This window comes from Aythya ferina (assembly GCF_964211825.1).
Source record: "Aythya ferina genome assembly, chromosome: 13".
Classification (NCBI taxonomy): domain Eukaryota; kingdom Metazoa; phylum Chordata; class Aves; order Anseriformes; family Anatidae; genus Aythya; species Aythya ferina.
The window spans coordinates 17,238,955-17,260,706 of NC_140311.1; the positions used below are offsets into that span (position 1 = coordinate 17,238,955).

Below are 21,752 nucleotides of genomic sequence, written 5' to 3' on the forward strand. Positions count from 1 at the left end.
GTTACGCAGCGTTCGGTGATGACCTAATTGCAACATTCTCGTTAGGCAGAGAAATTGGAGTTTGGCTTTATGGTTCGCCTCGCTAAGGCAGCCAGTGCTCTAGAATACGTCTACATCAGTGCTGCCACTTCAGCCCCATGTTTTGTGGGGGATCACAAGGCTGAAATGTGTGCCTCTAACAGCATCTCACACTGCCATTGTAACGTGTAACAGCAAGCACGGACCATCTTGTAGGTAGAAATGGCTGGATCTGATGAGCTTCAGCAGCTTTCTTACTACTGAGGAAACCACCTGTGTTAGTGTGGCCTTGGGAAATTTCCTTCAAATACGCGAAAAGAGCTGTGAACAAAGCTGGGAAAGGCCAGCCTGCCTTTCTGACCCTCTCGTGAAGAGGCTTAGTCTCGGCTACGGGGTTGTCAGCGTAGTTTTCAGAGGTAACTTGAAGGGATGCTGACTGCATGTCATGTTAAAACGAGTCCCTGAGACCCATGGGGTCTGGCAGAGGCCTGATTTTGATCCATCTGTGCTGTAATTTCTTCGTTTGTGAAACTCAAATGTATTGTGTTAAACTGTAATTGGCTGGTGTGCTGGGGTATCTGAATAGCAAGGCATGACTTGGGGTGCCAAGAAATGCTGGTGGCACTGGAAATGTGCTGTGAGTGAGCGGGGAACCCGTGGAAGTGAGGCGGCAGGGAGTGCAGACACCTTGAGCTGCAGAAAGAGGGTGAGAATGGGAGAAAGGGCCAAAGAACTTAAATAGAAAAGAAAAAATAGCGTGTGGGGCAGATGGTACACGGAGAAACATGGAAGAGCAGGCCTGGAAGGACATGGGGACAGAAGGAAACCACCGGTGTTCACTGGTGTGGTGTGGACGAGGCTTTTGCAGCTGCTTATTGTAATGGTCTCAGGGAAATGTGGTGCCGCTTCTGGGAGGGAGGAGGGAAGAGGATTCCTGGAAAAGTGCGCACACACACAAAGAAGCCTTTGGTTTCTTCCCTTGCACATTTGTAGAGAGCTCACGTCTTTCCCTTACCCCAGGAGACATTCCCATTTCCTTTCATTTACCGGTGTTTGGAAGGCGGAAGGAGATCAGGCACTGTTGGGCTCCCTTATTAACTTAATCTGTGGGAAGCCCTACATAAATCACTGAATTTCCTCGTCTTGATAGGACGAGATATTTGTACAGTGAAGTCAAACAGAAGATCGAGGTTCCTGCGCAGGGAGGCTTTGACGCTGTTCCAGTCCTGTGCCTGTGACTCTTACGCGTGCGTTTCTTTGAAGTCTGAAGCTTAGGAGTCTGCATTAATGATCAAGGGACCGAGCTGAATATGGAATTCGAATGGTACGAAGGTAAAGGTGTGGGCATGAATGTGGGAAGAGAATGTTTAAGAGTAGTCTGGCATGTATAGTTAATAATAATATTACAAAAAAAGAAGTCAGCGTGTTAATTTCCTACAGTTCCTCAAGTTCTCAGGGCTTCCAGCATCTTCGTGTTTCATGTGGATCATTGATCTGTCATGTCCGAAATTCCAACTTCCTTAACCAGTGGAAAACTCAAGGTTTGAAGCCTTTTGCCGTTTCTTACGATGGGAAACTTGCTCTGATCCCTTAGCAGGAATCTCTGTTCCCCACACAGTGTTTTAGAGCCCTGTGCTTGGCACTTGGCTGTCGCTCTCCGTCCCACTCTGCCAAGTGTCAGTGATCCCTGGATGCTTACCGAGTTCCTTAGGGCTCCCAGCAGATGCGAAGCGCTTCTGAAGTTGAGATTTGTCAGGAACAGAATGCATTAGAACATTTATTTCTGACTTTGACTTATGACTAGGGTAAAACTTACCTATTTTTACCACTGTGTTTTTTCTCTGTAGGGCTCTCAGCTGTTTCTCTAATTCAGGAGCTCTTCTTCCTGTTTTTTTTTTTTTTTTTTTTTTTTTTTACTTCCTAAAGTAAAATAGTTAAAGGAAAATGCGGCATGTCTGGCTAAACTTAATATACAACTGTCTCCCGACTGAAACAGTGAGATAGGCCCTTGGGTTCAATTTCTGACCCCCCAGTTTTAACTGATTTTTCCAGAGCTCCACCCCAACTGCTGCTTTTTCTTAATTGCAAATAATTCCTCTATAAGGATCGCTTGAATTCAGCTTTCTTGGAGAGCTTGAGCACAGATTTCCAGGCTCGATTTTCAATTCTCGTGTTATGTAGGGCCCTTATCAGGCAGACTGCAAGGTGAGGTGGTATTGATGTCCTTCGGGACATGGAGCAGCTCCCTGGGGGACCTGCAGAGCAGGGCAGCTCGGAGCTTGGCAGCCACTCTCCAAAACTGGCTTTACCCTGACAGGACTGCATTATAAATCCTCATGTATTTTTTTTTGTGCATGAGATTTCTTTATGTGGGTATTTAATACCATAAATGAATATTTATGGTGGTGCTTGAGGTCTTTGGATCAGGTATGTCACACAAAGCTCTGACCCAAAGCCCACTGTCGCCCAGCAGAAAACCTCATCTCTCACATTGCTCTCCCCTCGTGCCCCCAGGGATTTAAAAATACAAATTATTTCAAGCAGTTCAACATGTACGGAGCCTTAGTTTGTTAGCTAGAGCAGAATGTCTTTCCACAGCGATGTTCAAAATGAAAGAACAAAAAGCTACCTTGAAAAATAGCCATTGGGAAGCAGAGCAGCAAAAGCTAAGAAACTTGAGCCCTTTGCTAATGAATGCTCTGTCCTTAACTCACATTGTCTCTTTTGTTTCCCACACTTTCATGAGCTGCACATGGATTCAATTTGCCAGTCTTTAACCCTTCTTGCCAATGCCTGATCTGCGTGTAGTTTGGAAACTGGGACAGCTGTCACTTAGGTACTTGGCTTTGGGTTCATTTTATTTTATTTTGCTGCCGATCTGTTTGTCCCCGCTCCGTCTGCGGCATGGATGCAGTGAAATAACCCACAGGGGTGTGGACGAGGCTCGGGTACAGGCTGGACAGAAGGAGACGAGGCTTTGGCAGCCTCCTGGGAAAGGGTGTAACAGAGAGGGCTGGGGGCAGGTTGGCTTGAATGAAAGCATCGCAGCGTTTCCACCACGACTGCCGTCGGGGAAGATGTTGGTGCTGCACTAAGACTTTTTTAAGAAGAGCTGTTTTTCTTGGCGTAGCTCTAAAATTGATGGAAAGTCAGAGTGGAGCCAAGGGATTTGGCATCACGGGAACTTCTCACACCAGCTTGCCTTTGTGCTGCAGCACAGCAGAAGTGCTTTCTGCAGAGCGAAGCATTAAACATCAGATGTTTATTTGCACCAGTGAATGATTGCCTGTAGTAAATACACTTCTTAGTGATGACTGTATTGTTTCCAAAAACATAACTAGCTCTTAGTTGCTGTTTGCTAAATTGACAGGGTTCTAATTAATCATCCTTTTAAAACAAAAATGGCATTGCACGTTCAAAAACATAATGCATTTTCTTTTTTCCTCTAGATAACTCCTGAACAAAGATCACCAGCAGAGAGTGCTGGTGCTCTTCCAGAATCTGCTGCAGATTCTGAAGTAGATTGTAAAATCAAATCCGACTTTGTTCCGTAATTCTATTTTTAGTTTTTTTTTTTTTTTTTTTAAATAAAATGTTAATCAGCTATCTGTTACTTGATTATCTTGCTGCCTCTAATTATCAATCTCTGCAGCTCGCTACAGGAGAAAGACAGCTTTTAGGAGAACAACTATGTACACAGAAAATCCCTAATTGCCACTTTTTCAAGCAATTACAACAGAATTTCATATATCTTGTTCTAATGCATTTGCTCTTTTTTATGCATAACATCTCTCCTTTCATTCCTCCTCTTTAATTTCATGTTAATGAAATTAAGTAATCTGTTTACTATTCAGTACAGCTCCTCTCTAGTGGGAGAAGGTGGCCGTGCTCCTACAATCTGTAGAGCTCTAGCATCTGTGTGGTGCTCGCTCTATCACCAAGATCCTTTTTTGACCTGCTGAGGCAGTGGGAGATGGCTTTTGGTTGGGCCTCTCCCAGATCTCAGTCTGATTTTGACATTAGGATCAAAAAAGAGTTGCAGAAGCTTTACATCAAAAAGGAGCACTGGCCCTGTCCCCATGGTGTTTGTCAGTGTGTTGGCACCATTACTAGTCCTGGAGACATGACGGTGGTGAACCTTTTTGGTGTTAAATCAGACATGTTTTTCCCCTCATAGTATTTGTGGTCAGATCAGGGTCATTAAATCTGTTTTTGCTGCAGAACCTGCTGTAATCTCACTCTCATGTGATTTCATACATTCTTTAGTCATCAAGAGCAAACAAAGGCTGTGTTGAAGTGTAGGGCCTCTGTGCCGTGCTTCACTCTGATCCAGACCTGTTGGGAGCTTAGGGAATCTCCTAGTTCATTTCAGCGAAATCTGAAGAGAGATCTTAGGAAAAAAAGAGGTGTGAGAAGCAACGAGTGCAGAGGGACGAGGGAAATGGTCAACTTTCACACGTTAAGGACCATACTGTACAGTAGGCATCAGTTAAAGGCTTACAGCCCTTCTGAGGGAGAACAAGCATCTTGTAAGGAAATCTCTGTGTCCAAACTGACCCTGCTGGCCTTATTTTGCCAAAACTGCATTTAAGTACAGGACTGGGCTGTGAATTCACATAGAGCTAAGCTGAAACGTTTCATTTGTTTTTTACGAAGTTGGCAGTTGTTTACCACTCTTCCAGCGACACCGCCTGCTTCCAAAATGCTCCATAAAAAGGGGGGCAAGGTTCACCGGTTAGAATAATTCTCTTTACAGGTGGTACCTGATCAATCAACTCATGGCTGACACGTCTCTGCTGACCTCTGCATTGCGTCTCTCTGCAGTGAGCCGTCCCTTTTCTCCCCCTTCCTGTGCAGGCCCTTTCTTCACCCAAGGAACCATGCCGAACTTGAGTTACACTCCTTGAGAGGTACCGGCAGGACTGACATAGTTTAAGAAATCTTCACACACAGCAGCACGCACAGCCCTAGATGAGCAGGAGCTGTGGGATGGTGCAAAGCTCAGCAGAGACGTGAGGTTGTCCATGCAAAAGCCTCTGCATCAGCTGCTTCCCGCCCAGGAGTTATGTGGTCGTTACATTTTCATTATATAGAATCAGTAGAATAATTAACTTATACAGAAGGACACAGTAAGTGCTTAGCGAAGGACGGAAGAATAGGTAGTGAGTCACTATTCCTGCTGCTCTTGTGTTTTGAAGAGAATTTTTCTAGCATTTTTTCTATTTTTTTTTCCTAGCAATTCTACAAATGTTTTATGGTGGTAATTTCTAGTGGTGTTGGCATATGAATATTTGTCATTGCCATCTGTTGGTGAACGTTAACTGGTTTTACATATAATTCATGCCTCAGTCTCATCTCTGCCAGATTGATTTCTGTATTTCTTCCTCTTCAGAAGATGTAGCTGGTCTCCAGCTGCACCCAGTGGCAGGACCTGAGGGAATTTTTCAGGGTTAGTTACAGCTCAGGCCTGACAGCAGCAATGTCAGATCCTCTGAACATGACTTAAAGCTGGCTGTGCCTGCCCTGGTGCTGGCTAAACGGCAGCAAAAGCTGCGACACTGCAGCAGAGCCGTGTGTCCGAGGTCACTGCGTGTGCAGGTCCAGTGGCCTCCAAAAACCCCAGATCTAAACTGAACGCCCAGCCCAACCGCTTCACCCTCCTCTTCCTTGGTGCCTTCTCCACATGTTCCTTGTGATTATGTGGCTTTGGAGTCTTCTGATCTTACTTTAATCTGTATGCCCTGGCATATTTGTTCACTTTTTTTTTTTCATATTTGTTCATTTACCTGCTTTTCTTCTTCCTTATCTGCCAAACTATTTGACTTCCGTGGCAGGGGAGAGAAAGAAATCTCCCTTGTCACAGTTACCCGTTCGTAGCTCCTGCTCACCTAATAAACTTAGCCTCATCTCCTCTTCTGAGTCTTTTTTACTGTGGCTTGCATTGCTGTTTGTTTACTGTGAGGCCATTATTTCACTTAGCAGTGTATTTACAGACTAGACAAAGAATTCCCAGCCTGGAGGGGTGTGGGGGGAGTCCTGTCTGGCCCCACGAGCTAAATGGCACTTCTGAGCCCTGTGAAGGGTTTATTTTTTTTACTTGCCAGAAGAAAAGCGCTGTTAAACTGGCGCGGGATCAGAGATGCACCGAAATTAATTTCCCCCCCTCTCAGCCGCACTGAATGAACGCAGGAGCGAGCGGCGATTCCTCCCCGTACATGAGGGATAATATCAGCAGCTTCCTGAGCTCCAGCTGCTGAGGACAAAGGACGGCAGAGCTGCAGCGATTCCTGGAGGGAGGAACTTTAAGATGGAGGAATTTTAAAGAATGCCAAGGACAACCTCTTTAAAAAAAAAAAAAAAAAAATTGTAGGTGGAGCAATTCCAGGTCATCCGAATGCTTTGTAAGCTCAGGATTTATTTTCCTCCTTTGAAATAGTTGCCGTTGTGGCATTTATCTTTTGCACTTTTTAACACACCGCCTGTGACCTTTGTATGATTGCATAAATTGGCCCGAGGACGCTGGAACAGTTATTAGGAACCCCTTTCTTATGTTGTTTCCTGAATTCCCACATTGTGGCGTGATGTGTGTATGGAAACTGCTCGCTTCCTCCCCTGGCAGCCGTTCAGACAGCCCTTGTGTGCTGCAGCTCCTGAGCGCTGGGCTGGGCGCGAGCTGGGTGCAGGGGGGAGAGCATTTGAAGAGAGAGAATTTGGATTTCGTGCATCTTTGTTCTTTTCCAGTTCCGATAAAGCTGTTATCTCAATTGTGTGGGTTATACACGAGCAGCGCTAGCCTTCTGTAGAATAAACAGCTGCAGATGACTTGAGGTTAATGTGCCTCGGGCACGGCTAGCTGCTTTTCAGAGTCTGAATGAAGCAATATTTTCACTTTCCGTATGACTCTACCTTCTTCTCTCTTTACTCCCCACTCTATTTTCTTACAGCATGTGGGAGGGAGACGAGATGTGTGATTGAAGCTTGCTTTCTAACTCTTTAATTCACTGTAGCTATATATTTCCCTTACAACTCCACCCCACAGCATCTAGGAAATATGTGCTTCATTAACTTCTTCTGTCGTCTTTTTTTTTTTTTTTTTTTAACATTTGCAAACTGTAAGGTTATGGGATGTTAATGAATTGTTTACATGTGCTTCTACATTTGTTCCACTGAATAGTTCCAATGCATGAATATCAATTACAGGGGAAAAAATAGATGTTTATATACACTGCGTTTGGGATTTCTGAAGTTTGACTTCCTGAAATCTTTTCCAGATCCTTCTTTTAAATGGGAAGAGCTGCGAGTGTTGGAAAGGAGTCATTTCCTTAGAGCAGCTGAGGGGTAGATGGCTGAATCAAATTCTCTCATCTCGCATGAGGAGCCCAAAGGCACTCAAGTCAGTGGGCCAGGTCCCGCCGTGTGAGGATTTGATGTGTGGCCAGTTGTGGCACTTTTCATTCTTTCGGAAATGGATGTTGAACCTTACCAAGCGTGTACCACTTAATGGGCTTAATATTTACATGGTTAGGCCATAGTACTGTACTCAGCCTGCTGGTGACTGCTTCTTGTTCACTCTTCTGTCTCGAAGCCGCCTGTCGGTGCTCGTCCTGCAGCACGGGCAGCAGTGGCCCCAGCAGGAGGGCTCAGGCACGTTGTGTGACAATGTGGCGGTGAGTTGTGAGCGAGGCAGGGGACCGAGGTTTGTACACACATTCTCCTCTGTTGAAGGACCAGCTTGTTACCTGGGGCCTTGTTTAGGCCAGGGACTTGCCCTGGTTGTGGCGTGGGTCTGGGGGAGGTGAGAGCTGCCTACCCCATCTCGCAAGCAGAGCGCTGCCCCTCGTAAGCAGAGGTTTGCAGCCTGCTGGTGCCCCGCTTGCTGCCATTACCCCGCTGCTTGCATGTTCTGAAGTAGGGAGACCGGACCGAGGCTCTTTTATGGACACCGCATTTTGGGATCCTTTGTGGGGAGATGGACGCAGAGGATGTGCGTGTTTTTTGTTGTTGTGTGGAGGTTGGTACGTGTTTAAAGCCAAACTGCTTTTCAAGTTGAAATTCAGTGGGGGCTGCGCGATCCCAGGCGCTGAATCCTTCATCAGAAACCCCTCTGAGTGCAGTTACTGCCTCTTAGCAAGTGACAAAGTGCCAAAAAACCAAAACATTGCCCACAGGGCGGCAGGCAGCGCCCGCTCCCCCTGACGGGGCGGCGGGACCCGCGCCTCAGGGGCGCGTCATGGCGGGGCCGGCGGCTGTGGGGCTGTGGGGCTGGGGCTGGGCTTGGGGTTGGGGTGGTTGGGGTTGGGGTTGGGTTTGGGGCTGGCGTTGGGGCTGGAGCCGGGGGCGGGGGCGCTTCCTGCCCGCCCTGGCGGAGCCCCGGCCCGCGGGGCGCCTCAGAGGGAGGCGGAAGGAGGCGGAGGAGCGGAGCAGCCCGGCCCCGGCTCTCTGTCTCTCTGTCTGTCTGTCCGTCCTCCTGGCCGTCTGTCCGGCCGGCCCCGCGGCTCCTCCGTGCTCAGGTACCGGCGGGGAAGGAGGCGAGGAGCGGCCGCAGCCCGGCTGCCAGCCCCGGCCGCGATGCTGAGGGCTGCTGCCCGCTGCTGACAGCGCCAGGCTCCGCTCCCTGCCGCCCCCCTTCCCCTTCCCTGCCCGCCTCGGGTTCCCACCCAGCACAAGGCGGATTTTTTTTTTTTTTTAATAAAAGTCGAGCCGCTCATCCGGCCCTCGCAGAGCGCGGCTCGGTGCTGCGGTTGACAAAGTTTGCGCCCTCCCCTCCGCTGGCGTTGACACTGAGGATGAAGAAGGATTTGCAAGCGAAGGCGCCCTGAAACGCCACATCTTGTGCGGGGAGCCCTGCCGCTGGCTGCTCGGGTCGCCACCTCCACCCTTTGCCCCCGCGGCACCCACCGCTGCCCTTTGGTCCCGGGGGTAAAAACCCAACGGCAACAGCCAAAAACCCGAGGAGAAGAACCGCCACTGGCAGCGGGGAAGCTTTGTGTGACCGACCCAAGGAGCTGCCGGTGTCCAGTTGCTGAAAGGCAGAAACCCCTTTTGTCTGCAGCGGATCTGGAGGTAAGAGCCCTGCTCGTGGCGCGAGGCGCTCGGCGTGCCTTCCTGCAGCCCCGGGCGTTTGGCCATCCTTGCCGGCTCCGTCCTGCAAAGATTGCTCTCCACCTTGCAACACCGACACAGGGAAACTACGCTCACCTGCCCGTTCCACCACCGGCAGCGAATATTAGCTAAAATTATTACTTGTGTGTAATCAGAGTAAAATTGGGTGCGAGTCAGGGAGTGGGTTTGCGTCGGGCTGTGTTTGAAAGCAGAAGTGTTTCTCGCGATGCTCTTTTCAGAAAATAATCGCAGGCATTGTGCTTGTAATCCACGTGTCAAGGTTGTCCTCGCTCGTCATGCTTCACGGAGAAGTATGCATGTGTGTTTACGTATGCGTGCGTGCACATAGGGCTCCCACGACCAGCTGAGACTCCTTGCTTCAGACTGGAGTTTGTTTTACATTAAGTGCTTTATTCCTGGTCTCACAAGGTGTAGAAGCGTTGAGGCCGTAATTAAGGTGTATGCACATCTTAGCAGATTATCAGAGGTGGCTGGTAATGTGCTTGGTGCTGTGCAGTGAACGTGAAGATATGTTTTCTTTGGGTTTTGTGTTTTTAAAGTAAGGCTGGGAACGCAGCAAGGACATGTGCACATAATAATTGGATGGAGGCCCAAGCTCTGTGCGGGGAAACACATTTTGCAGCATACTCCTTTCTCTAGGGGCCAAGTGCTGGATGTGTTCTGCTTTATAAATGATAATACCACTGTGAATTTCTGATTTTTTTCCTTCTCCCCCAGCTCTGTGTCCATACCCACTTCCTCTAGGCCAACATTTCATCACCACCAGGCTTTTGTGCAAGCGAAGGACCTGTGGAATTTCGTGTGGCTCGTAGCCGGACTCCTCCTTTGCAGGGAGGATTACATTGTTCCCTGTGGAAACACACAGCATCCATCCCCCAGCAGGAGGATCTGGCTGTTTGTGTAGTGGAACCAGCCTTGACATCACGCTCTTCCCCACTGCGTGGGTTTTTCCTGTGGATGATACAGGAAATGCTAAATACTGCTCTATTGCAGTCCCTGTGCCTCTTTCTTTTTTTTTTTTTTTTCCTTTCCCTCCTCTTCCTCTCCCCTTGGAGGGATTTCTCTGGGGAAAAGAAAGTGGAAAAGGCGTTCTGTTCCCCCTGCGGAGGGAGGGCAGAAAGTCAGCAGGTGCTCAGCTGAGGGACCCTCGGAGAGCTGTAACAGCTGTGAGGGTCCGAGCAGGATCTGACAGAGGACGTGACACAGGTTTTGGCTGCTGTCTCACCACCTTTGGCTGCCCGTGACCAGGTCTCCCCACCAAATCAAGGGTGGGGATGCAAGAACCATCTTCTTGAGCTTGTGCTGCAGCTGTGGAGTGCTGGCAACACTGCAGGGGTTGTTCAGGACTGATACAGAACTATGAACCCTATCGTCAAGACCATGACTCTGTTAAATCTTTGGGTCACATTTGCTCCAGGGCTGCCTTGCTGCCTTCTCCTCCTAGCAGTAGGGTCGTGGGCTGATCCTGGAGAAATCTGTCCCCTGGGAGAAGTCTCAGTTGCAGGTTCATCTGGGGCACTTGGTCTTCACTCTATTTTTCTCCAGGACTCTGGTTTGCAGCATAACCTCAGCCCTTAAAACATTCCTGGGAGCCACAAGCACAAGGCAGAATGATTTGTTTCCTCTTCACTGAGGAAAGGGGAGAATTTTCAGGAGGGAAAGGGGTGCCTGCTCTCCCCACAAGCTCTCTGTTTCTGCAGGCAGCGCTGCCTGCCCTGTTGAGCTGGGCAGTGCAGGTAGGCAGAACGGGCCGTACGGGGGGACACGGGGTTGTAAATCCCTCAGTGGTGCCGGCACCTCATCACTTTGGACGTGTCTGACCCGACACGTATTTGAGTTTTGCTGGCTGGGCCATACACTGATAGCAGGGCTGATTATTCTACCTGCTTACGGTGCCGCATGGCATCGGCTTGTGCTGTATATCTTGAGTCAGTGCTGCTCTTTCGCAAGGCAGGCTTGAGCACCTCTGGACTAATGTATGGCCCGCTTTGTGCTGCAGAGCGCCGCAGCGGGGCCACAAGGTTTTCATATGCCTGCAATAAGAATGTATAAAAAATCCCTGCAGTCTGTAATACAGCTCAAGGGGCAGCTGATTTAGATGTGCTTGAGTGTTAAGGTCAGGAGATCACATTCCACAGGTTGCTAGATGAAAGTTCTTGAAGAGGGTATAGCATAAATATTTGATTCGTGGAGAAGGGATCGGTGCAAATCCTTTTGTCCCTGCTCCAAAGATATTTTATAGGCAAAGCACAGGGCAAAAAAAAAAAAAAAAGAACCAAGAAAAACTTACAGCTGCTTTGTGCTGGAGGAAGTGGAATGGTAACACAGAGGATTGTTGTTGAATTCCACTGAAATTCCTCTCGGATACCCCATCTTCAATAACAGCGAAGGGAACTGATGTTTTTAAACGTAAAATGACTCATAATGCATGGGCTCTCGGAGTTGGGTTTAACATTGTATGCAAACATTGCCAGCTGGTGGGGATCTTTCTGGATAAATAAGAACTATATTTGTACAAGAAGGCTCGAAGGATGTATTTCAGATGCATCCTGATTAGCATAAGCCATTCACTTTGTAGAAGAATAGCAAGAATCTCAGAAGTGGCGATAATTTAATAGTCCCCTTGTTCTCTTTCTTCTGTCCTTCATCGGCAAACTGACCGATCTTTTTATTTGGAAGGAAGGTTGTGTTGCCCAACTGCCACATTTTCCCAATTGTGATGGTGAAACTGAGCACTTGCAACCCCCAAGTTCTCAAAACACAAACCCTTCTCCCTCTTTTATCCCTTCCTTTCATCTCCAGCTGAGTATAATGTAGGGCTGGTTTTGTGTGTGGTTGGTTTTATTTTGGAAGGAACACCATGCACTATTTAACTGTACAGCATCCAGCACAATGCTGTCTTGGTCCATGGCTTGGACTCACTGTCACTGTACTGAATGACAAGCCAAAGTGCAATTTCAGCTCATTAAAGGCTTTCTGTTATTAACGTAGAGCGAAATCTGGTGTAGCTGTAGGTTGTTTCCCTATCAGTGTATATCCAGCAATAAGTCTTTAATTCCAGAATTACCAACAGTCCCAGTGTATGTTAATGTGAAATCCTTTTAGCTGTGAATGAACCTATCTGCTCGTACCTCTCCTGGGGCAGGACTCCAGTCTGCAGTTCCTGCTTCATTCATCCTGATAGCTCCTAAAGAGCTGCAGAGCTGTAACCCGCTGCAAAGACAAAGCCCACGACGAGAAAGTCCCTACGTGGTAAGATTCACATTAAACTCACTAAAGCCTGGCTCCAAACACCTGTACGTTATGAGACTCTGTGCAGGGCAAAATAGGGCGTACATGAGGCTCTGCGCTGAATTAGAAAACCGACCTTGTTCTTGGCAAATGCTTCTTGGCTTATTAGACGTTCCCACGTTGGGGTGAAGTGCAAACGCTTTCTGAATTCAGGAAGATGCCTGTCTTTCCCCATCCAACTTTTGTTGCGCAGTCCCATATTTCAAGGTATTTCCAGACACTTGCTTTTGAAGAAGTCTCCTGAAAGGTTTCCGAACTGCGACAGCCTTGGGGATTTTTTTTTTTTCCCCTGCTATTGTGGGCGATACAGTGGAGTGGAATGTCCTTGGTTGCCAATGTTTGCTGCTAGGTATCCCCCTTCCATGGAGACCAAATGTTTATAATAGGGTGAGAACAGCCATTTGTGGGGGTTGGCAGTACGGCTGAAGGCTCTCTTTCTCCTCTTCTCTCCACTGAAACACGAGGGAGGACTTGGATCTCTCGGGCCTTCAGAGCAGTGTTCCAAGTGCCCATCGCCGGGGCTGTAAAGGTTCAGGAAGCACCCGAGGATTTGTCAAAATGCTTTAGCCCCTTGTGTTGAATCTGGGCCACAACCGAGTTCTGTAAGCTCGTTTTCTGCTTTTGGGAACCCGTTGCTCGTCTTGCTCTTTGATGTGTGTTTGTTTTCTAGATCGGACTTCTGTCTACCTGTTCTGCTCAATCTTCTCCTTGTACATGCCCCATTTATCACATCGTAGGCTTTAAATCATTGTATGAGCGAGCAGGCACATGGCTGCCCTCGGAGTCCAGCCTGGCTGCAGGAGCTTCTCAGCTGTTAAACCCCGTTGGACAGGAGAGCAGATTCCCAACACCCGCAAGGCGGTGCCAGCCGCAGGAAGTCGCCGTACCGCAGCCTCCGCGCCGTGCCTGCGTCTTCAGCTCCTGCAAAAGTTTTTGGCTCGTGCTTGGACCAGACCTGAAGTTGTATCCACGTGAAAGCATTGTACTGCGTGGCAGGAGAGCTCCAAGTCAGCAAATATCCAGCTCTTGCACGTTGCTTGGCTCTCCTGAGTAGTCTTGAAATGTAATCTTCAAGGCAAAAGGAAATAAATCACAACAGCTTTGGAGAATGCTGGTGTGAAGGAGGCCCTAGGAGCGATGCATTTCTAACTATGCAGCATAATGCTTGTCTGCCTTGCCTATTACGCCTTCAGGTGAAAGGAGTTTTTCAGGGTTGCTGTAATTTGTATTTACCTAGACACTCAGACGTAATTTTCTAGCTAATGATATATTTGAAACTTATCTGTGTATAAATGGGCATGCAGGGCAAACCAGCCACCTGATTTCAGTGGGAGATGGAGTGAGGAATGAATGGGTGAGTGAACAGGAATAGGAGGATGAAAAGAAAGTCCTGAACAAAACAGAAAACTGAGCCCAAATTAAAAAAACAACGTGGAAGTTCTCAGAGCTCTCCGACCCTGTCCTAGGAGAGCAGCGGTTCCCTGCGAGTGCTCAGCTTAAGCAAGGGAAGGACGAGTGTTGGAGCCTCCTGCGAGGCTCAGGGGTCCTGGGTTGTGCTCGTGGATTTTAATGGTGTCCGACGTGCTGTGCCTTGCTGGGAGCAGCTCCGCTACTGCTGGCCCAGTGCTGGGAAAGCAGGGGCTCTCCTTTAAGCCTTAGTTCAAATGAAGAAAAGCGCCCTGATCTGATGAAACTGGTCTGATACAAATAAAAGCAAGGCCTTCAGTGCAGCCCTTATATATCCGGTTGTAGACCAAGATTTTGCTGAGCAATTCTATTCTACGAATGCCTATGAATTACGCCAATTTAAGTTTTAGTTTAATTAATTAGCTTTCATAAGACTCTCGTCTGCGTAGGAGCTGTGTCGCAGGAACTGTTGTTTGCTTTAAAAAGCTTTGTTTTTCTACACAACTTGGGTTTTTAACAGATTGCTTAACCTTTTAGGATTATTTACTGCAACCCCCAAGGAAAGTAATGCCACATTTCAGTGACTTTGTTCTCTTCAGGCTTTGGTGAACATTTCTTCCTCTTTTAATTTGGGCAGTTGTGTGTCCAGCTGAAGCAAATCGCACAGCTCCATGCTAAGACGTGCCCGTGCTGTCGTAGGGTTTGGGAAAAACAGGGTGGGAAAACAGCTCCCTGGTTTGGCAATTTTTTTTCTTAAAAAAGAAAAGAAACAAAACTAAAACCTCTTGCATATTTCTGGAGACACGGGACATAAGAGCAGTGTGAGACAGCTCGCGGTGATGTACGAGGATTTGGTAATCTGAAGTTTACCAAAATCATCACAGCCAAATGCTCACGTGGGCTGCACCTAATCTCTGTTAGGTTAAAAAAACAGCAACGCTCTTTTACTGCAGAATGACAAAAGTTTAAGAAACCAAGAGCGATCACATAGTCTATTCCACCCTTCCCTTGGGTAAGAGCAGGGGACTGTGGAGAGCAGGCGGAAAAACCCTCCCAAGGTGCCTGAAAATACCTGGCTTCTGGTGGTGGCTGCGGGCTGGGCATGGAGCACTCGGATCTTGTTTAAAAAGGAGCAAAATAATAAAAAAAACACTGGCATCCATGGGGAGGAGAATGGATTTACCACCTGGAGAACAACCAGTGCCTTTCTGATGTGGGAAGCAGGAGACAAGAGAACAAGTGGTGTGGGAAGCTCTGGGCCCCGTCCCAAGCCGCTCCCATGGCATTTTGGAGGGATGGTGCCGTGGAGCATCGCAGAAGGCTGAAGGGGCGACCCAAGGCTCACGAGACATCGCTTGTGGAAGGCAGCCAGCCCCGAGGCAGCAGCCCAGCTTCCCCTTGTCTCAAGAGGTCGGGGTGCCAGCTTTTCCAGGCTCTGCGAGGCCCTGCGTCACCTCCCCTGCCCGTGAAAACAGGAGAGCTCCGCGTGCGGCCTGCTGCTGCCATCGCCTGCAGCCCGGAGTGGTGCCAGGGACACCCCGAGTTGTTTTGGGGTGGCTTCTGCACCTTCAGCAAGGTTCATTGCGGCACATCTCTGCTTCTGTGGTGTAATATCATGGTGTGCTCTTCGTTCCCAGCCCTGCACCATCAACACCCAGACGTGCAGATGTCCTTCAGCAGGGGAACGTGAGAGGGCTCCAGCTTCTTGTTACCCCAGCTGCTGGGGATACCCTGCAGGAGCATCTCCTCCAGCTGCACAAGATATTTAGAAAACTGCCCTGCCTCCTTCTTGCAGAGGTTCTGGGATGCCTGCGTCCTCAGTCAAAGCCGTTTCGGCAGAATCTGTGCTTCAAATACTTGCTGCTTCAGTCATTATGGAAACTCCTTGTCGTGATGAAGTTTATATTAGCAAGGACATAGTTTTGCTGGTATGGTTTACACAAGGCTTCCTGAGTAATATACCTAAACCCAATTATTTCCTGGTGTAGCCGCTTTAGAGTGGTTGCTGGAATAGTTGCAGTGAAAAAAATCGATTCCCTGAGTGACATAGTTGTGGCAGCAGGAACATGGACGGAGCTGCGCTGAAACGAGCATCCTAATGCCTTCCTCCCAGTGTGGGGCTGAGGCTTAATTCATCATCTTACAAGTAATTAAAGGTTTTTTACAAGGTGCACGTGAAAAACCCAGGTGGTTATGATAAAGAACGACACCAAAACCACTTGGAAAACATCCTTGCCTTCTAAAAATTTGGTGGTCTGGATCTCCTCTTGGGTTTTACTTTAAAAAAAATAAATAATGCAGATCCATCTTTTAAACCCGTGCTGCCCCTCTTGGATCACGAAATGGGCTCGGGTTGTCTGAGCCCTGCAGTGGGGTTTGTTCCCTTTCTTGGGCCGTGGCATCTCCGAAGGAGCACTGCCAGGTCTGCGGGGATGAGTTCGCTGTGTTTTAGCTGGTTCCCTTTACAAAGAAAGGAAAAAAAGCAGCCTTGTGGAAAAGGAGGGCCCGTGGCCGACTGCTTGCCTTGCTCTGTGACTGGTCCCATTGAATTCTGTGCGACTGCTCTGTGCAATGAGAAGAGCTCCTCCTTATGAAAAAGGGCTTAAAATAGTTTAGATTGTGGTAATGCTGGAAAAAGCCAGAAAATTCCCTGCTAGCGTTAGGCCATAGCGATTGCTTCCCTACACCCATCTCCGCCTGCGAGTTTTATTTGTGTCAACTTCTTCTGCACATTTTCAGGACGCCGGGGCTGGCGGCGCGCTGCCTTAAGGTTTCAGCAGACCCCTCCAGCTGCCTGGGGAGTGGATCGCCCTTGTTTTCAGGACTTCAGCTTTTGGGCTCGGATTTTGACTTTATTTTTAATGCAGATGCCGATTGTAATCTTTTTTTTTTTTTTTTTTTTTTTTTTTTTATCTCCTCAGCAATTAAAAGAGCCCGATGCTATCAGTAGGGACAAATGATGCACTGTCAACGTTCTGCTCCCTTCTGATAATGCACATGAAACTGGTTTGCATGTTTGAAGATTACATTTTCCTCTCACATGGTTTTCATTATCTGAGAGCCCCGAGGAGAGGCCTGGATTAAATCAGTGGAGGAATGGCGAAACCACACAATGCAATGAAAATGGTGCTGAGGCATACTTGGGATACTTGCGGGACAGGGGCTGCTGACGACAGAAGCAGGGCGCTGCCTGAGTGCTAGCAGCAGCAAGGAGCCGAGCTCTCTGAAAAGACAAAACAAAGCCCGATGCCGAATTCACGTTGCGGCTTGGGCTTACAGCAATTCCTGAATTCTGCGAGGATAATTACTGGAAAGCTGTGAAGCTCGGAGCAGATGAATCTCGCTCGGTACGTGCTGGGAGGCAGCCCTCCGCAATGAGCCGTGGGGTGACTCGAACCGGATCGAGCTCACGCGGCTTTATCGAGGCGGCGTCTGCGAGGTGAGAGCTGGGCCTGCGGGAGTGCAGAGCGCTCCTCTGGCTCGTGCTGGAGCCGGGGCTCCGTGAAACGGGCAGAAATCGCAGCACAGGCCCCCAGAGCTGTCTCCGCACAGAGCTGTGCGTGTGCCTGCTGGTGCTGCCTAAAGGGAGCGGTGCGGTGCGTTGGGAGCAGTGTCCCTCGGAGTAACACTTTGGGGCTCGGTTCTCAGATGCTGTGGAGGAGCTTGGAATTCCAGAGCTTTCTCCCCAAAACGCCTGAAGTCCGGAAGCGTTCCTGTTTATACCAGCCTCTGCAGGGCTGCCTTCTTTTCCTTTTTTCTTCTTTTTTTTTAATGCGCAATCTAAATTACGTTGGGTAAGCTTCTAGGTACCTCCCTGGGAAGAACTTGGCACTTAGCAGCGAGGGAGCAGGAATTCTGAGGTCTTCTGAGCTTTCCCTCGGAGCTGTTATTCAGAGGGCTGGGTCCTTCCCGTGTTGCTGTCTTGACTTCTTGTTCGAAGCCGAGCAACTTGCTGCTTTTTCGTGCAGCCTGCCAGGCTTCCTCGGGCTTCTCTGTGCCCCATTCCTGGTACCGGGAGCACTGCAGGACGGTCGGTGGCTCGTGGCACAGCTTCCTGGCCAAGGTGGGCTCGCTCAGAGCCACGCTGGATCCGCGGGTGTTGCGCTGGCCTCCCGCTGTGATTGCCAGGTGATGTCATCTCAGGGCTATGCGTATTATTTGCACCCCTCCGGGTGACATTGTTCTTGTTTTTAGTGAAAAGGAGGAAGTTTTTCTTGTTTGCCCGGTGACTCTGTCCCTCTGGTATGAAGATGAGTAACGCTGGCGCCGCTCCATGCACCTGCTCGGTGCCACCCTCCACGATCACCTGAGCCAGTCAGCAGATCCAGGCGAGCAGGGCCGGGATGCTCGAGCCAGGGGAGTGCTTATGGCTGGAGTCTGAAACCCACTTTGGCTGGGAGCAGGTGCCGGGGCGCTGTCAGGATGCCGTATGCCTCTTGTACCACCTTGTGGCTTTGGGAGCTGGCGCCAGAGCTTGGGAACCTTTATCCTCACGGGCTGTCACAGCGCCTGCTTCTCCTTCCCTCCTCCTCGGGTAGGGCTGGAAGGAATGGAGAGCGCTCGGTGATAGCCTGCACGACGCATTAAAGAATTTTTGGACCCCACCCTCGTGAGCCCAGTGCTCGCAGCCACTTCAAAGCCAGCGTGTGTGCAGAGCAGCTGTTTCCAGCCCTCTCACCGGCGCTCACGCGGAGCCAATGGTGCAGGATCAGGCAGAGCGCAGGCTGGGCTCTGCACAGGCCGTGCAGCAGCGGCGTGTTTCCATGAAGCTCCGGGTGACTCAGCGTGTGAGCTGGGCTCTGTGATAGCCCCGGGGGTTTCCCAGCCCGTCCTCGCTGTGCTGTCTCTGTTCTGTGCTCCCCTGCTCTACCCCAGCGCGCAGGTATGTCTGAAGGTAACTCCGCACCTAAAAACCAACCTGAGACTTCAGCCAGCTGATAAGCATCCCGTCACCTGTTGCCAACCAGGCTAAGTAATAATAGATACGTGTGTTTAAAAACAAAAACAAAAACAAAACAAAACACAGAACTACTTAGCACAACCTTCAGGCCACTGCCTGATGAAGCTGCGTTTACCGAGCTTTGGCAACCTGTCGCTGGATCTCTGTATGCAACCGACCCAAAACTTGGTAGCAAAACTGAAAGTGCTTAACTGTACTCCAGCCCTTCGGAGGCGGTGAACCTGTTCCCATCCCACCTGATGCGTAAGCTAATTAGCTTCTTGACTAAGCACTCATCCTGGGCAAGTATGCACAGGCTGCCCTCGCAGGGACTCTTGCATTCCTCCCGGTTTCACAAGCTGAAGAAAGATGCTTCTCTTCACTTGTGAAGTCGTTATTGCTCCACGCAGGTTAATTGAGCCCTAGCGTTATAGCCACTCATCAAGCAGTGGTGAGTAGCTCACTTGTCTAAGCTTGTTTATTTTTATAATGCTGCAGAATATTTGCATGCTGCACAGAAATGTGCTGCTTTGGTTCCTTGCAGCCTGGCGGTATTATCATTTTAAATTCTTCATGAATCTCTCTTCCTCATGAGGGGCTGGCGAGGCTCCAGCGCATAATTGCGCGGTGTTGGAGACAGGAGCCTTGCTTGCTGCAGCTTTACACAATGCCCTGCGAACACGGCCCTTGTCTCCCTTACGTAGCGCTGGAGCTCCCTCCCCTTTACGTCCACCTGATCTCAGCATGGCTGCGTGCAGCACCTCGCAGTTCCTGGGTTAGTTCTGCCAGCTCTGGACTCGGGAGTGTACAGGTAGGATCTTACGAGAGACAATTTCAGGCTGGAGGTTAGGCTGAGGCAGTGAGATGATAGAGCTACGATGCCTGGGAACAATCTGCCGCATCCGTTCCGCCTGGGAAACGTACCTCACGGTGCTTCCTTGGGGCAGAATTGTTCTGAAGCTGAGTTTTCCACTCGGAAAGCAGGGTTTTTTGCTAGGCTTTGTGGTTACGAAGAATGCACTGTGCAGTGCAAAAGCCAGGGCAGTTTCACAGAGTTTTTGGTAGTCTGAAATGAAGCGAGTGCAGTTAACTATCCATCTTAATAGATTTAGGCTAAACCCCAAAAGATGTCTGTTTAAAATGTTTACAGAACCTGTTCCAATTTCCTTCCAGCTCTATCATAACAACTTTTCCAGTGCACCTCACTAATTTCAGGCCTTGGCACGCTGGAAACTGAAATTGCTGGAAGAGCCTAACACAAACAGAATTTGGTGTCCAAATAAATAACACATGGGCTACAGTACCGATTGTACTGTTCATTTTTTTGTCTTTCATTGCATAAAATAGTTTGACTAACTGGTTCTGCCATGAGTTCCCAGCTTGCCCAGAAAGCAGATTCCAGGAATGCTGCCACCCAAGTTAGTTGCACAAGATTTTCTTTGTTAATTAAAAAAAAAAAAAAAAAAAAAAGGATAGAATAGGGGCAAAAAAAAAAAAAGGCTTAATGGCTTAATGCTAACAGATTTCCAGTTGGGACAAAAGTCATCGTTGGGTGGAAAGGCAGCATCATACTGAATATTTAAAGAAACTGGATTTGTTGCCCAGACTATCTCCATGTTGGACCTCCATCCACCTCTTGTTCTGGATTTCCAGGCTGATTCCTGGTTTGCCCCCCCCACTCAGCTGAGTTTATTCAGCCCCAGCAGATCCTTCCAGCGTGCCCCCCCGGCTTTACATGGCAATGTGAGCGTGTGGGGCTGTGGAGCTGGGTGTGTGAAATGGTTGCACGCAGCGTTGCCTCCTTGAACGTTTCAAGGAGTCAGGCGTGCACAGATTGAATTTGTCTGCGGAGAAAATCTTCGAGGCAGGATCTCAAGCTGGGCTGTATCTTTGTATTAAAAAAAAAATAAACACACACACACCCCTCGCATTTTTCCAGTTGAGACAAAAGAAATCTTTGGGTGGAAAGGCAGCACCATATTGCATAATAAAAGCCTTTTTATGCTCTAATAAAAAGGGTTGCTCAGGGCAACTTTGTTTAAAAAAGAAAAGAAAAAGCGGAGTGGATGATAGTGGTGTGAGGGGTACGAGGAGTCCTCTGCTGTTGTGCAACACTGGGAAAAGAAGCTAGAAACTGCTCTGGTTATCTGCTATCTTAATGCCTGCTTTAAAGGTTCTCTGCTGCATATTTGCTGGCAGCTGTTTTCAATATATCCCGCTCCAGCTAAGTCACCAGTTAAGAATTTGACATTAGATGTTTTTTTCAACCACCATCTTGAAGTACCACACCACACAACACAGCCTTGTTCCCTGCTCAGATATTGTTCATGTGCCTTGAAATTGCTGTTGACACCTCTGGTATTTAACGTGCAGATCGGAGATAACGTGTGCTGGGCGTGGGTATGTGCCCTAACGAGGCAGAGACCAGCATCCCCGGCTGCGTTCCTTCGCCACATCTGCTCATTTTGTTTTCTGCTACATTCCAGGAAAGTAACTTAAATGATCCATCCCAATCACCAGTTGTAATTTCACTGTTTTTGTGCTTTTTACCCTTAAAACACAAGCGCACCATGGGCACACACAAGCACGCTCCCCTTCTTTTGCGTCGTTTGCCTTTTTCTTTAGGACACCTCCAGCAGTAGATTTAAGCTCTCGAATAACACACCGAGCTGCACATTTCCCTGTGTTCTCCTCATTCTCCCCTCAATGGTTAAAGTTTCTTTAGTGCTTTCTATTCTGAAAGGGAAAAGTAGCGTAATTAAAGAATGTTTGGGGAATTGGAGCTGGGCTCTGCAGTATGTTTCTGGCATATACTTTGGCAGTGTCCTTTTCTTTCCCTCGCTTTCCCAGTCAGTAAAATAAAACTAATGCTCATATACTGATCATTCTCACAGTCATTTCAGAGGCATGATTCGTGGAAGTTAATAAAGTGCTTAACCATAGCACCTTTCAGCAGGGGCTTTCTGCTGATACA

General features: G+C 48.7%; 1 protein-coding gene across 4 annotated transcripts in view; it reads left to right on the forward strand.

Moving 5' to 3' along the window:
* The window catches only part of AMOT (angiomotin), a 60,885-nt gene that overhangs the window by 2,248 nt on the left and 36,885 nt on the right, over positions 1–21,752 (forward strand). The window contains exon 1 of one of the 4 annotated variants that reach the window (XM_084535059.1): positions 1,219–1,342. The exons of 1 other annotated variant lie outside the window; for it this stretch is intronic. The gene's annotated coding sequence lies outside the window, so the exon portion shown is untranslated. Of the gene's footprint in view, positions 1–1,218; positions 1,343–8,447; positions 9,082–17,165; positions 17,187–21,752 lie in introns of those variants that run through there. 2 more of the 4 variants (XM_084535057.1, XM_084535058.1) reach the window with 2 other exon arrangements.